The 14,412-nt window shown below is 49.8% G+C and overlaps 4 non-coding genes across 4 annotated transcripts; 2 read left to right on the top strand and 2 right to left on the bottom strand.

The window, feature by feature from the left end:
• Positions 1–5,001: 5,001 nt before the first annotated feature.
• trnak-cuu lies at positions 5,002–5,074 on the bottom strand. Its single transcript has one exon. It is a non-coding gene; the product is annotated as a tRNA-Lys (tRNA).
• Positions 5,075–5,704: 630 nt separating this feature from the next.
• trnaf-gaa lies at positions 5,705–5,777 on the bottom strand. The gene has a single exon. It is a non-coding gene; the product is annotated as a tRNA-Phe (tRNA).
• A 448-nt stretch (positions 5,778–6,225) lies between these two features.
• On the top strand, positions 6,226–6,297 carry trnam-cau. The gene has a single exon. It is a non-coding gene; the product is annotated as a tRNA-Met (tRNA).
• Positions 6,298–7,618: 1,321 nt separating this feature from the next.
• trnad-guc lies at positions 7,619–7,690 on the top strand. The gene has a single exon. It is a non-coding gene; the product is annotated as a tRNA-Asp (tRNA).
• The last annotated feature ends 6,722 nt before the right edge of the window (positions 7,691–14,412 follow it).

The raw sequence follows: 14,412 nt of genomic DNA, 5'->3' as shown, positions 1-14,412 counted from the left end.
AAGTGTTCAGAAGTGTTCAGAAGTGTTCAGAAGGGAGTAGGGGGAAATAGGTAGGGTTTAGGAGGGGGGGAGGGGGGGGGGGGGGGGGGGGGGGGGGGTAGAGGTGTTTTATAGGTTCAGAGGGTCCCGGAGGGTCCCAGAGGGGTTTAGAGACGTTATAAGCCCCCCGTGAGAAATTGTATTTCTCTGAAATTGAAGATAGACATAAAGCTGGAGTAACTCAGCAGGACAGGCAGCGCAGCGACTCTGGAGAGAAGACCCTTCTTCAGACTGAACTGAACTCTCGTCGGTGAGAGTACTTGTGATTGTCTGAAGAAGGGTCTCGACCAGAAACGCAACCCTCTCCCCAGAGCAAAAAAATAAATAAAATAAAATAAAATAAAATAAAATAAAAAAAGAGCCCATGCCCGTCCCGCTGAGCCACCTTCAGATTCAGAGCCAAACAAAAACACAGAGTGCTGGAGGAACTCAACGCGTTCTCCAGCATTTTTGTCTACCGCAAAACGTCAATGATTCCGGGAATACCGAGGCGACCGGGTGAGAGAGAGGTAGTGGGAGAGCTAGAGAGAGACGAGATGGGGAGCGGGAGAGAGAGAGGGAGGGAGGGAGAGAGCAAAACACAGAGAGACACAACGTGGGTCGGTAGGTGAATGACTAACCTACACAACAAGAAGAAGCCCCTTCTCGCGGTCCGCGGCCCTCACTCATGATGGTGAGTTTAATGATATTCTCAATGTGTCATCGATCTACATTCCTCAGTAAATGTAATTGTGTTTTAAACACGTATTAATGACGCCGCGTGAATATTATTCAAAGGAACACGGCGTCATTAATACTTGTTCAAAACACAATAATATTTACTGAGGAATGTGGATGAATGCATTGCTGTTAAGAAGTGCTAACAATACTAGTTAACAAATCGTTTCTGTCTGATGGCCGTGCAGCGGTTGTTATACATGTTCGTTTTAAAAAAAAATCCGGAAGGCGAATTAAAAACAAATCTTTATTTAACAAAGAGAATTCGTATTTCCGTACGAAATACAGAACATTCGTGCGGGGCCCCCCTTAGGCGCGGGAGCAATCGGTCAAATCTGCTTAAGGCCGGCCCTGGTCACATGCAGGCAGAAAGAACGTCAAAGAACACCGGAGGTTAACGTTGAACCTTGATTGCGCGGCACTGACGGCTGCGTCACGAACAAAATCGCTGGAATAAATCATACATCTATGAAAGATGGTTTAAGTTTTAAAGTGATAAACACCACTGGACGACGAATCCGTGCATAGTCGTTCACCTAATTCTGGCCCAATTTTATATAATGCAGCGTGTTCATCAGATGTGGAATCTGCTGATCATCCCGCTGCTGAACATTTTGTCATTTCCCAATACAGGTCTCACCAGACAAGAGAAATAGTGAATTCTCGCCATCTTCCACCTCAGTCCTTGACCGACGAAGACTGTGGTCAGGTCACTGAACCACACGCCCTGTAAACGCTGCAACTTCAGGGACAGAGGCGGAGCAGAGGAGGTTTTCCCATTGGTCTGATCGATGCTCAAATCCCAGATCACAACTTGTTAAAACAGAACAGAATCACAGTGATCGCAGGAGGTCTTTCGGCCCTCGAATATGTTCCGTCGAAAGTATGCGCAATCATTGAATGTCACCCGTGACACCTTTCTAGCCCATCACTATCCCGCGCAACGTGGTCACAAACAATGTGTGTAGGAAAGTTCTGCAGATCTGAAGAAGGGTCTCGACCCAAATCGTGACGTCACCCATTCCTTCTCTCCAGAGATGCAGCCTGTCCTGCTGAGTTACTCCAGCATGTTGTGTCTATCTTTGGTCGCAAACAATATGTATATATCAGTTTAATTTAACTAACATTAATTTACCGTGCAGCGAGATATAATGAAAAACTGTATGTTACGTGCTAACCAGTCAGAGAAAGGACTTTACATGATTGTAATCAAGCTGTCCACAGTGTGCAGATAAAGGTGACGTGCACGAAGGAAATGCAGATAGAAACATAGAAACATAGAAATTAGCTGCAGGAGTAGGCCATTCGGCCCTTCGAGCCTGCACCGCCATTCAATATGATCGTGGCTGATCATCCAACTCAGTATCCCGTACCTGCCTTCTCTCCATACCCTCAGCCCTTAGCCACAAGGGCCACATCTAACTCCCTCTTAAATATAGCCAATGAACTGGCCTCGACTACCCTCTGTGGCAGAGAGTTCCAGAGATTCACCACTCTCTGTGTGAAAAAAGTTCTTCTCACCTCGGTTTTAAAAGATGTCCCCCTTATCCTTAAGCTGTGACCCCTTGTCCTGGACTTCCCCAACATCGGGAGCAATCTTCCTGCATCTAGCCTGTCCAACCCCTTAAGAATTTTATAAGTTTCTATAAGATCCCCTCTTAATCTCCTAAATTCTAGAGAGTATAAACCAAGTCTATCCAGTTTTTCTTCATAAGACAGTCCTGACATCCCATGAATCAGCCTGTTGAACCTTCTCTGCACTCCCTCTATGGCAATAATGTCCTTCCTCAGATTTGGAGACCAAAACTGTACGCAATACTCCAGGTGTGGTCTCACCAAGACCCTGTACAACTGCAGTAGAACCTCCCTGCTCCTATACTCAAATCCTTTTGCTATGAAAGCTAACATACCATTCGCTTTCTTCACTGCCTGCTGCACCTGCATGCCTACTTTCAATGACTGGTGTACCATGACACCCAGGTCTCGCTGCATCTCCCCTTTTCCTAGTCGGCCACCATTTAGATAATAGTCTGCTTTCCTGTTTTTGCCACCAAAATGGATAACCTCACATTTATCCACATTATACTGCATCTGCCAAACATTTGCCCACGCACCCAGCCTATCCAAGTCACCTTGCAGTCTCCTAGCATCCTCCACACAGCTAACACTGCCCCCCAGCTTAGTGTCATCCGCAAACTTGGAGATATTGCCTTCAATTCCCTCATCCAGATCATTAATATATATTGTAAATAGCTGGGGTCCCAGCACTGAGCCTTGCGGTACCCCACTAGTCACTGCCTGCCATTGTGAAAAGGACCCGTTTACTCCTACTCTTTGCTTCCTGTTTGCCAGCCAGTTCTCTATCCACATCAATACTGAACCCCCAAGGCCGTGTGCTTTAAGTTTGTATACTAATCTCTTACTAACCTTGTCGAAAGCCTTCTGGAAGTCCAGATACACCACATCCACTGGTTTTCCCCTATCCACGCTACTGGTTACATATAACAATTACAGCACGGAAACAGGCCATCTCGACCCTTCTAGTCCGTGCCGAACACGTATTCTCCCCTAGTCCCATATACCTGCGCTCAGACCATAACCCTCCATTCCTTTCCCGTCCATATAACTATCCAATTTATTTTTAAATGATAAAAACGAACCTGCCTCCACCACCTTCCCTGGAAGCTCATTCCACACAGCCACCACTCTCTGAGTAAAGAAGTTCCCCCTCATGTTACCCCTAAACTTCTGTCCCTTAATTTTCAAGTCATGTCCCCTTGTTTGAAACTTCCCTACTCTCAGTGGGAAAAGCGTATCCACGTCAACTCTGTCTATCCCTCTCATCATTTTAAAGACCTCTATCAAGTCCCCCCTTAACCTTCTGCGCTCCAAAGAATAAAGCCCTAACTTGTTCAACCTTTCTCTGTAACTTAGTTGCTGAAACCCAGGCAACATTCTGGTAAATATCCTCTGTACTCTCTCTATTTTGTTGACATCCTTCCTATAATTAGGCGACCAAAATTGTACACCATACTCCAGAATTGGCCTCACCAATGCCTTGTACAATTTTAACATTACATCCCAACTTATATACTCAATGCTCTGATTTATAAAGGCCAGCACACCACAAGCTTTCTTTACTACATGAGATTCCACTTTCAGGGAACTGTGCACAGTTATTCCCAGATCCCTCTGTTCACCTGCATTCTTCAATTCCCTACCATTTACCATGTACGTCCTATTTTGATTTGTCCTGCCAAGATGTAGCACCTCACACTTATCAGCATTAAACTCCATCTGCCATCTTTCGACCCAAATCGTGACGTCACCCATTCCTTCTCGCCAGTGATGCTGCCTGTCCTGCTGAGTTACTCCAGCGTTTTGTGTCTATCAACTTTAATCTAATCTACTCGCCTACCTGTGATCTCTATCGTATCTGCTTCCACCGCTACTCGTAGCAGCGCATTCCAGGCACCCACCTCTCTCCATCCCACACATCTTCTTTAAACTTTACCGCTCTCACGTTTAAGCTACAGCCTCAAGTGATTGAGATTTCCACCCTGGGATAAAGATTCTCAGTGTCTATCCTATCTATATCTCTCATAGCTTTATATACCTCTGCCCTCAATTTCTGATGAACCAGAGAAAACAATTCCAGTCTGTCAAGCCTCACTTTGCCCCTATTCTCACTGGCCCCTATCCCATGCATGGCAGACAGGTTTTCATTCTGTTAAACGTCTTCTGCACCCTCTCTAAAGCCTGTAATAGGGAAAACAGAGTTGAATGCAAGACTCCAAATGCAACTTGACAAAAGTCAGAGAGAGCTGCATCGTGACATCCAGGCTTGGAGAACCGTGAGGCCCCTCTGACCCTGATACGCCGGTGGGATGTAACCAAGGAGGTCACCAGATGTAGAAGCGAAATATGAGGTGCTGTTCTTCCAATTTGCGCTGGGCGTCACTCTGACTGTGGCGGAGGCACAGTACAGAAAGGTCGGATTCGGAATGGGAGGGGGAATTGAAGTGCTGAACCGCCGGGAGATGAGGTTGGTGGGTTGGGCGCTCTCAGCCATTGTCGTGTTATTTCACGATAAAAAAAACACATCTTGCAGTTCATTGTCTCCAATAAAAGTAACCGAAGGGTTTGAAAGGTATAAAATCCTTGGAACCCCCAAAATGCAGCGTATTCCTGAACTGTTCGCTGGCTAGAAATATGTTTGCTGTTAATAACGGTTAAATAAAGTGTCGCCCAACGTGGGGCTCGAACCCACGACCCAGAAATTAAGAGTTTCATGCTCTACCGACTGAGCTAACCGGGCATCGTTCTGATTATTTGAATGTCAAATATTACGGGAATCATCCTCTCAATACATCAAGGATCTACCTCTGGTAAGAATGTTTGTCTGCGGATGTAGAAGATAATCACAAGACGTTAATCAAACTGTCGTTCGGCCCAAGCGCAACATCTCACACTTTCTCCGTTTAAATGTTATCGTCCATTCCTCTCCTATTTATGCAGCTGAGCTGCATCCCGCCGTGTACCATGCACGAAACAGCCCCGTTCTGAAGGGTGAGCTACATGGCCAATTTATTTTCCAACAGCATGTCTGTGGTATTTGAGTGGAAGGTACACAAAAATGCTGGAGAAACTCAGCGGGTGCAGCAGCATCTATGGAGCGAAGGAAATAGGCAACTTTCGAGCCGAAACCCTACTTCAGACTTCGATTAACCAGCATCTGCAGTTCCTTCTTAAACAAAGTATTAGAGTGGAAACCGGGGTACATGCTGGAAATTCAATGTCACATGCAGGCAGAAAGACCGTCAAAGAACACCGAGGTTAACGTTGAACCTTGATTGAGCCGCACTGACGGTTGCGTCACGAACAAAAGCGTTGGAATAAATCATACATCTATAAACGCTGATCTAAATTTGAAAGTCTGAAACACCATTGCCGAAACCCGGGATTGAACCAGGGACCTTTAGATCTTCAGTCTAACGCTCTCCCAACTGAGCTATTTCGGCTACTTTACCACTGCTGAAGGAAACTCAGTTCACTTCCAACTCATGAATCCGGCCATAGTCGTTCACCTACTTCTGCGCCTATTTTATATAACGCACCGTGTTCATCAGATGTGGTAATCCCGCTACTGAACATATTTGTCATTTCCGAATACAAATACAGAGAATAAGAACTTATCCACTGGATAAGTTCCGCAATTGGGTAATTTAAATAATTTAAAATTCATTGCGAAAACCACTGGAACGGTGTATCCGAGCGGGACAGACAGCACAATTATGACAACGGGATGGGGCAGAGAGTAAGAAATAAAGAAAGTAAGATGGAGAATAAATGGAAGATAGAAGTGGGTACGTGAGAAAAAAAAGCAAAGCCGGCAAACGGTGTGAGGTACGAGATGAAAACAACGAAATGAGCAAAAAGGAGCACATACGCTGAGAATGTTTATGTCAGAGCAGAGTGGCGCAGCGGAAGCGTGCTGGGCCCATAACCCAGAGGTCGATGGATCGAAACCATCCTCTGCTATTCTATCAATGGATACTTTTGAGAAAATACCGTCCGTTCACACGCGTGGACAACGTTTATTTCGTTACATTCGGGGATTTTCCTATTTCAACAAACGCTTCGCTTCATTGCATCATTTTATGAGTTTTATTGCAGAATCCGTGGGTGACGTCATGGTCCCCGTTGTGCTCGGCCGTTGACCAATTAATGCATAATATTCTCTGCTGCATGAAGCTGCGTTCTGGTCATAAGTGATAGGAGTAGAATTAGGCCATTCGGCCCATCAAGCCTACTCCGCCATTCAATCACTGCTGATCTATCTTTCCTCCTAACCCCATTCTCCGGCTTTCTCCTCATAACATCTCCCCATGGTATAGAACAGGAAATTGTGGAGCCAATGGTTCAGCTCATGTGTTCTTCATTGCAACTTTGATACAGAGATAAACACGTTCATGTTCAGTAGCAGAGAGAGTGGGGGAACGGGGAATGGGTAGAACAAGGGGGATATCTCTGATAATCACTGAAGGGTAGTAGTCTACGGGACAGGTGGTGGGAAATGGGATGCGAGTAGATGAGCAATATCTGGTCGGCGTGGAAATAGTGGGCCGAAGGGTTTTTGTTTTGGAGGAAGTCTATGTCGGAGTGAAGGGAGAGTGAGGAGAGAGAGTCCACGGGAAAATGGACAGGTAGCTGACGGCACTGGGTGTAATAAGGAACTGCAGATGTTTGTGTAAACCGAAGATATGCACAACAAGTTGTAGTAACTCAGTGGGACAGGCAGTATCTCTGGAGAGAAGGATCGGGTGACGTTTCGAGTCGAGACTCTTCATTAGACTTCCCCATTCAGTCACCCATTCCTTCTCTCCAGAGATGCTGCCTGTGCCGCTGAGTTACTCCAGCTTTTTTGTGTCTATTTTCGTCACTCGGTGTAAGCCAGGCCACACTATTCCATCGGCGAGTGGGGAACGGAACCGTCTCCAGTGCAGTGTGACTCTGTGACTCGAGCACAGTCCCGCTGCTGCTTGTGACAGCAAATACAGAATACGACTCGCAGTTCCGGTTACATGCGTTTAGAAAATGAAATAATTCAACACGAGCATGTACTTGAATAAGTGACCGGATCGCGGAGGAAGCAAAGAGTGTGAAGTGAATGTGTGAACATTGCAGGTTTTTGGTGAAATTCTGCAACCTTACGTATCTAGCCCTCAAACAACACTTTTCCCCTCTTTCCTCTTCGACTCGCTTCAATTTCTCCTCCCCCCCCCCCCCCCCCCCCCCCCCCCCCCCCCACCCTTCCACCTACGTACATTATACTACCTCACAATACACATCGTACAGCCGTTCCTCGTTAGTATAGTGGTTAGTATCCCCGCCTGTCACGCGGGAGACTGGGGTTCAATTCCCCGACGGGGAGAAGGTTTTCGTGGTTCTAAATTTAACTGGAAATCCAAGATGTATTTTACACATTTTGATTTATAAATTGATCGGTTTATTGAATATTCCGAATTAACAAAATACACACAGTACAGGAGCTCATAAACAGGCCCTTCGGCCCATAATATCAGTGTCTACCATAATTCCAAATTAATCTAATCTACTCTGAAGAAATGTGTCAACTCGAAACGCACCAACAGACGGCGACGCGTACGAAAGCACCGCCGGGGACGCAGAGGTGGGTTAAAGGCCAGGTTAGAGCTAGCCCCACACAGGCTAGCGATTCCTAGCCTTTTCCTCGCCAACGTGCGGTCACTGGCAAACAAAATGGACGAACTCCGGCTAAGGATCACCTCCCACAACTGGATCAAAGACTGCAACATCCTGATCTTCACGGAAACTTCGCTCAACATCGACGTTCCTGATAGCGCCATCCAGCTAACGGGGCGTCATTTACTCCGAGCGGACAGGAGAACAGACTCCGGTAAGACCAGAGGTGGGGGGGGGGGGGGGGGGGGTCTGTGGGTTTATGTAAATAAAGCATGGTGCACGGACTCCACCATCATCGAGAGTCACTGCTCAGCTAACCTTGAGTTCCTCTTGGTTAGATGCAGACCGTTCTATCTGCCCAGAGAGTTCACCTCCACTGTTGTGACTGCAGCCTATATCCCTCCTGATGCTAATGCCAAGCTTGCAATGAAAGAGAAGACGCACAACCCCGAGGCAGCCTTCATTGTTGCGGGTGACTTCAATCACTCCAACCTGAAGACTGTACTCCCCAAATTCCACCAACATGTATCCTTCCCCACTAGAGTAGACAAGACACTGGACAAAGTCTACACTAACATGGCTGAAGCTTACAAAGCCGTCCCCCTCCCCCACCTTGGTCAGTCTGATCAACTCTCATTGTTCCTGCTCCCTAAGTACTCCCCACCCATCAGACGGGTTAAACCCACTGAGGACAGTTAAAGTCTGGTCAGAGGAAGCGGACCCCACACTTAAGCAGTGTTTTGGAAACACTGACTGGAAGGTGTTTGCAGCCCAGGCCACCCTTGACTCCCACACGGACATTGATTCCTACACATCCTCTGTTCTGGACTTTATAAACTCCACCATCAATAGTGTCACCTCCCTCAAACGAGTGACCATATTCCCGAATCAGAAGCCATGGATGAACAGCGAGGTCAGGCTACTGCTGAAAGCACGGGACACCGCTTTGAGGTCAGGCGATGCTCGAGCCTGCAGTTCATCCGGGGCTAACCTGAAGAGGGGCATCAAGAAGGCCAAGCACTGCCATAAGCTCAGGATTGAGGAGCACTTCAACAACAACTCTGACCCCGGACGCATGTGGCAAGGCATCCAGGCCATCACGGACTATAGACCCACCAACACCTTCCACCGACGCCTCCTGCCTTGAGGAGCTTAACCACGCCTATGGCCGCTTCGACAGGGACAATCTAGAGACAGCCATCAAGGCTGTGCTCCCTGCTGATCACCAACCCCTCACACTCACCCCCTACGACGTGTACGTGGCACTGAGGAGGATTAATGAACGTAAGGCTGCTGGCCCTACACGATATGCTTTGTCGATATCAAAACAAGTATCCGGATGCGGCAATGGTGGTGGCTGGAGATTTTAATAAATCAAATCACAAGAAGGTCATGCTGAACTTCTACCAACACATCACGTGTGCCACCAGGGGGGAGAGAACTTTGGACCACTGCTACACACCGTTCAGGAAAGGCTACAAGGCCGTTTCACTCCCTCACCTAGGAAAATCTGTCCACGCTGCCATTTTCCTATTGCCGGAGTATAAACAGAGCATAGTTCGGGAAGCGGTAGAGACGAGGGACGTAAAGCGGTGGTCCGACCAGTCAGAGGCCATGCTGCAAGATGCACTGAGTGATGTCGACTGGAATATGTTCCAAGCAAGTTCCAGTTACGTCAGTGAGTTCGCGGAAGCAGTCACGGACTTCATCGCAACAGTAACCGACAACATCGTCCCCACGGTAAGGGTAAGCACCTTTCCGAACCAAAAACCCTGGGTAGACAGGTCTGTTCGTGTGGCCCTGAATGCTCGCACCGCTGCCTACAACTCGGGCCTGGCATCAGGAAACATGGACGTCTACAAGGCAGAGTCCTACCGACTGCGAAGGGCAGTGAAGGACGCAAAGAGAAGGTACAGAGACAAGATGGAGTTTCAGATGGAGCTGGACACCAGAAGCATGTGGCAGGGGCTACGGATTGTAACCAACTACCGGAGCACCCCTCCCTCATCCGCAAGTGCCGGCACCTCCCTAGCTGATGACCTGAACTCCTTTTACGCTCGTTTCGAGAGGGGCAACACCACTCCAGGTCTGCCGACTATCGACAATACCGCCAGCGGGCTGGCTACCGAAGCTGAAGGGAGGAATGTGCACACATTCTCGCTGTCCGAGCACGACGTGAGGAGGGCTCTGACACGGGTGAACACGAGAAAAGCTGCAGGCCCCGATGGCATCTCGGGGCGAGTACTCAAGTCCTGTGCTACGCAGCTAGCTCCAGTGCTCACTACATTATTCAACCCCTCCCTGGTCCGTGGTCCCTGCCTGCTTCAAAAAATCCATAATTGTACCGGTACCAAAAAAAACCTCCCCAGCCTGTCTGAATGACTACCGTCCGGTGGCCCTTACCTCGGTAGTCATGAAATGCTTTGAGAGGCTGGTGAAGAAACACATCTGCGCCTTCCTCCCTCGGAACATGGACCCGTTGCAGTTCGCATACCGTCCGAACAGATCCACGGACGATGCGGTCTCCCAGGTCTTGCACACCGCTCTCTCCCATCTGGACAGCCAGAAGGGGGGCAACGTGAGGATGCTGTTCATAGACTACAGTTCAGCCTTCAACACGATAGTCCCCACCAGACTGGCCGGGAAGCTAATGGAATTGGGGCTCAACACCTCCCTGTGTGCCTGGGTCCTGGACATTCTCACCGCCAGGTCCCAGGTAGTCAAGATGGTAGGGAATACATCGAAGTCCCTCACCCTGAGCACGGGATCGCCCCAGGGTTGCGTCCTCAGCCCCCTATTGTACTCCCTGTACACACATGACTGTGTGGCTAGGTTCAGTTCCAACTCATTAATTAAATTTGCTGATGACACTGTGGTGGTGGGCCTGATCTCAGACAACGACGAGAAGGCCTAGCGGGAGGAGGTGGCTGGTCTAGCACTCTGGTGCCAGGATAACAGCCTCCTCTTGAACATCAAAAAAACGAAGGAGCTGATCATGGACTTTAGGAGGGCACATCATCCGAGGACGTACACTCCATTGAGGATAAATGGGGATCCTGTGGATAGGGTGAACTGTTTTAAATATCTGGGAGTCCACATCTCCGAGGATATGACATGGGCATCACACGCCTCTGCACTCGTGAGTAAGGCAAGGCAGCGCCTTTACCACCTCAGGCAATTGAGGAAGTTCAGAGTGTCTCCGAGGATCCTCCAGTGCTTCTACGCAGCGGCGGTGGAACGCATCTTGTCCGGGAACATTACCATCTGGTTTGGGAATTGCACTGCCAAGGACAAGAAGGCTCTGCAGAGAGTAGTGTTGTCGGCCGAACTCACTATGGGAACTTCACTTGCCCCCCTGCAGGAACTATACATCAGGAGGTGCAACAATAAAATCATGGGAGACCCCTTCCACCCCTGCAACGGACTGTTCCAGCTGCCACGGTCAGGCAAACGCCTGTTGCCATGCGGTGAGAACGGAAAGGTTGAGAAGGAGTTTCTTCCCAGAGGCCATTCGGACTGTAAACGCATATCTCACCAGGGGCTAAGTCTACTGAACGTTTTTCCTTCCATTATTTATTATGTGTAAAGAGGCGTCATAACACACTGTGTCTTTACTACTGTTTATTCATGATACACATACGTTGCTGCCCTAGCAGTTCGTGGTCTGTCACCGGAACTAGAGAGAGAGATCAACGGGTGGGAAGGCTGTAATTATACTTGTGATATGGGGAGTGGTTAGTAGTGGTGAGGTCACTATGTTAAAGGTACATGCACATGTCATCTACATCCTTCCCCTTGGAAATGAAAAGCAATACAGTAGTGACAGGGCGACCACGTCTCATACGCTACGAGCAGGTAAGCAAACAGTTAAGCAAAATCACCATAACGGACAGGCGGCTTGACCACCCGCCCGGACCGGGTACGCAGCTCGCCATCTCCCCCCTCTGCAGAAAGAACAGGAGCAGGAGCAGGTGCGGGTGAGCGAACCGGGGACCCGGGAGGAGAAGGAGAAGACGGAGACGGAGGAGGGGATGCAGGCGCAGCAGCGGGAAGACGGGCAGGCGAGGGAGGATTGGCTGTTGGAGAGCGGGGCTGATAGAGCTGAGAAGGCGGGGACCGAGGCATGCGTGGAGCGGCAGGCAAAGTGGCAGACAGCGGGGGGCAAAGGGGTCGGCAGGCGGTGGTGGGGGCTCGTTGACAAGCCGCAGATGTTGGCGGGACCGGCGGGAAATGGTACCGTCATGGTCGACCAGGTAGGACCGCGGCGAACCAGCAGTATCGACGACGATGGCAAGCCTGGAGTGACCGGAAGGGGACTGCATCCGGACGACTTGGCCAGGGAACAGACGCGGGAGGGGACGGCAGGACTTGTCGTGGGAGCGCTTTTGGATTTCTTGCTTGAGGGCAATGCGCTCCTGGACGGCAGCGGGCTGGAGAACAGAGGGCACGAGGGACCGCTGGGTCACCGGGATCGGAGGTCTCGTAGTGCGAGACATCAACCGCTGTGCTGGCGAGGCAGGGTCGCGGGAGATGTTTCGAAGGTTGAGGAGGGCCAGGTAAAAGTCAGAATGCGACAGTCTACAATGTTCCAGCAAGTCCTTAGCACTGCGGACAGCGCGCTCTGCCAGGCCGTTGCTTTGCGGGTACTCTGGGCTGCTGGTATAGTGTCGGAAGTTCCAGCTGGCGGCGAAACTCCGAAATTCGGCACTTGAGAACTTGCTGCCGTTGTCCGATTGAAGACTTGCCGGGGAGCCAAAGGTTGCGAAGTGGCGGCGCAGCTTCCCGATAACGGCCGAAGAGGTGAGGGAGTGCAGCTGGTCAACCTCGAACCAGCTGGAGTACCAGTCAACAAGGACCAGGAAGTGCTTGCCACGCCACTCGAAAAGGTCAGTGGCGACGGCCATCCAGAGCAGCTCGGGGGCAGGCCGTTGCAGAAGCGGCTGCCGTTGCTGATGGGGAGCGAGGCTATTGCAGGTAGAGCAGGCGGAGACACTCTCCCGGATGTCTTGGGCCATGCCGGGCCAGTAGAACTGACTCTGGGCCTGAGACAGAGTGGCCTCGGCCCCAGGATGACCGCGGTGGGCGGTCTGAAAGTAGTGGTCTCGCAGCGCAGCAGGCACAACGACCTTGTGTCCCTTCACGACCACGCCGTCGTGCAGCACGAGCTCGTCACGGACCAGGAAGTAGGGCACGGCACCAGCCGGCAAGGATGAACGACAGTCTGGCCAGCCCTGCCGGATGACGTCGGGACCAGCCAGGTTGAGAAGCAGAGAAGCCTGTGTCGCAGGGGTGGCAGCAGGATGGGCGATCGTGACGTAGTGTTGGAAGTCACGTCTAAAGACACCCGACCGATGGGCAATGTCTGAGTCGAAGACAAGCATATCGGGCGTGCGGCAAGAAGTAGCCATGGCACGGGAGATACAAAAAAACACACAGGATAGGGAACTGGGTCAAAAGTAAATAAACCCCGACAAACAGGAGGCGCAAAGGTACGATTCTGACACCATGTAAAGATGCGTCATAACACACTGTGTCTTTACTACTGTTTATTCATGATACACATAGTTGTTGCCCTAGCTGTTCGTGGTCTGTCACCGGAACTAGAGAGAGAGATCAATGGGTGAGAAGGCTGTAATTATACTTGTGATATGGGGAGTGGTTAGTAGTGGTGAGGTCACTATGTTAAAGGTACATGCACATGTCATCTACATTATGTAAAATAATATGTGTGTTATTATTGTGTTTATACTTTGTTTGGTTGTTTGGTTGTTTGTCTTTTGCACAAAAGTCCGCGAGCATTGCCACTTTCATTTCACTGCACATCTCGTATGTGTATGTGACAAATAAACTTGACTTGACATGACTTGACTTGACTTGGCCCTGACGGCATCCCCGGGTGCGTCCTCAGGGCCTGTGCTGCGCAGCTGACTGACGTCTGGACTGACATCTTCAACATGTCACTTGCCCAAGCAGTTGTCCCCACGTGCCATAAAACCACCTCCATCGTGCCGGTGCCAAAACACTTCACTGCGGCAAGCCTCAACGACTTCCGCGCAGTTGCACTTACTCCCATCATCACCAAGTGCTTCGAGAGGCTGGTCCTGGCACACCTCAAAGGCTGCCTACCCCCCACATTGGATCCCTATCAGTTTGCCTACCGCAAGAATAGGAGTACGGAGGATGCCATCTCAACGGCACTTCACTCCGCCCTCTCCCACCTCGACAACAGAGACACTTACGTAAGAATGCTGTTCATCGATTACAGCTCAGCATTCAACACCATTATACCCTCTAAACTGATCACCAAACTCGGTAACCTGGGCATCGACCCCTCCCTCTGCAACTGGATACTGGACTTTCTAACCAACAGACCCCAGTCTGTTAGGTTAGACAAGCACACCTCTTCAACCCTCACCCTGAACACCGGCGTTC

Source organism: Amblyraja radiata, chromosome 37 (assembly GCF_010909765.2).
Source record: "Amblyraja radiata isolate CabotCenter1 chromosome 37, sAmbRad1.1.pri, whole genome shotgun sequence".
In the NCBI taxonomy this organism is placed as follows: domain Eukaryota; kingdom Metazoa; phylum Chordata; class Chondrichthyes; order Rajiformes; family Rajidae; genus Amblyraja; species Amblyraja radiata.
Note: the sequence above shows the minus strand (reverse complement) of the source record. Positions and strands in the feature narration are given on the sequence as shown.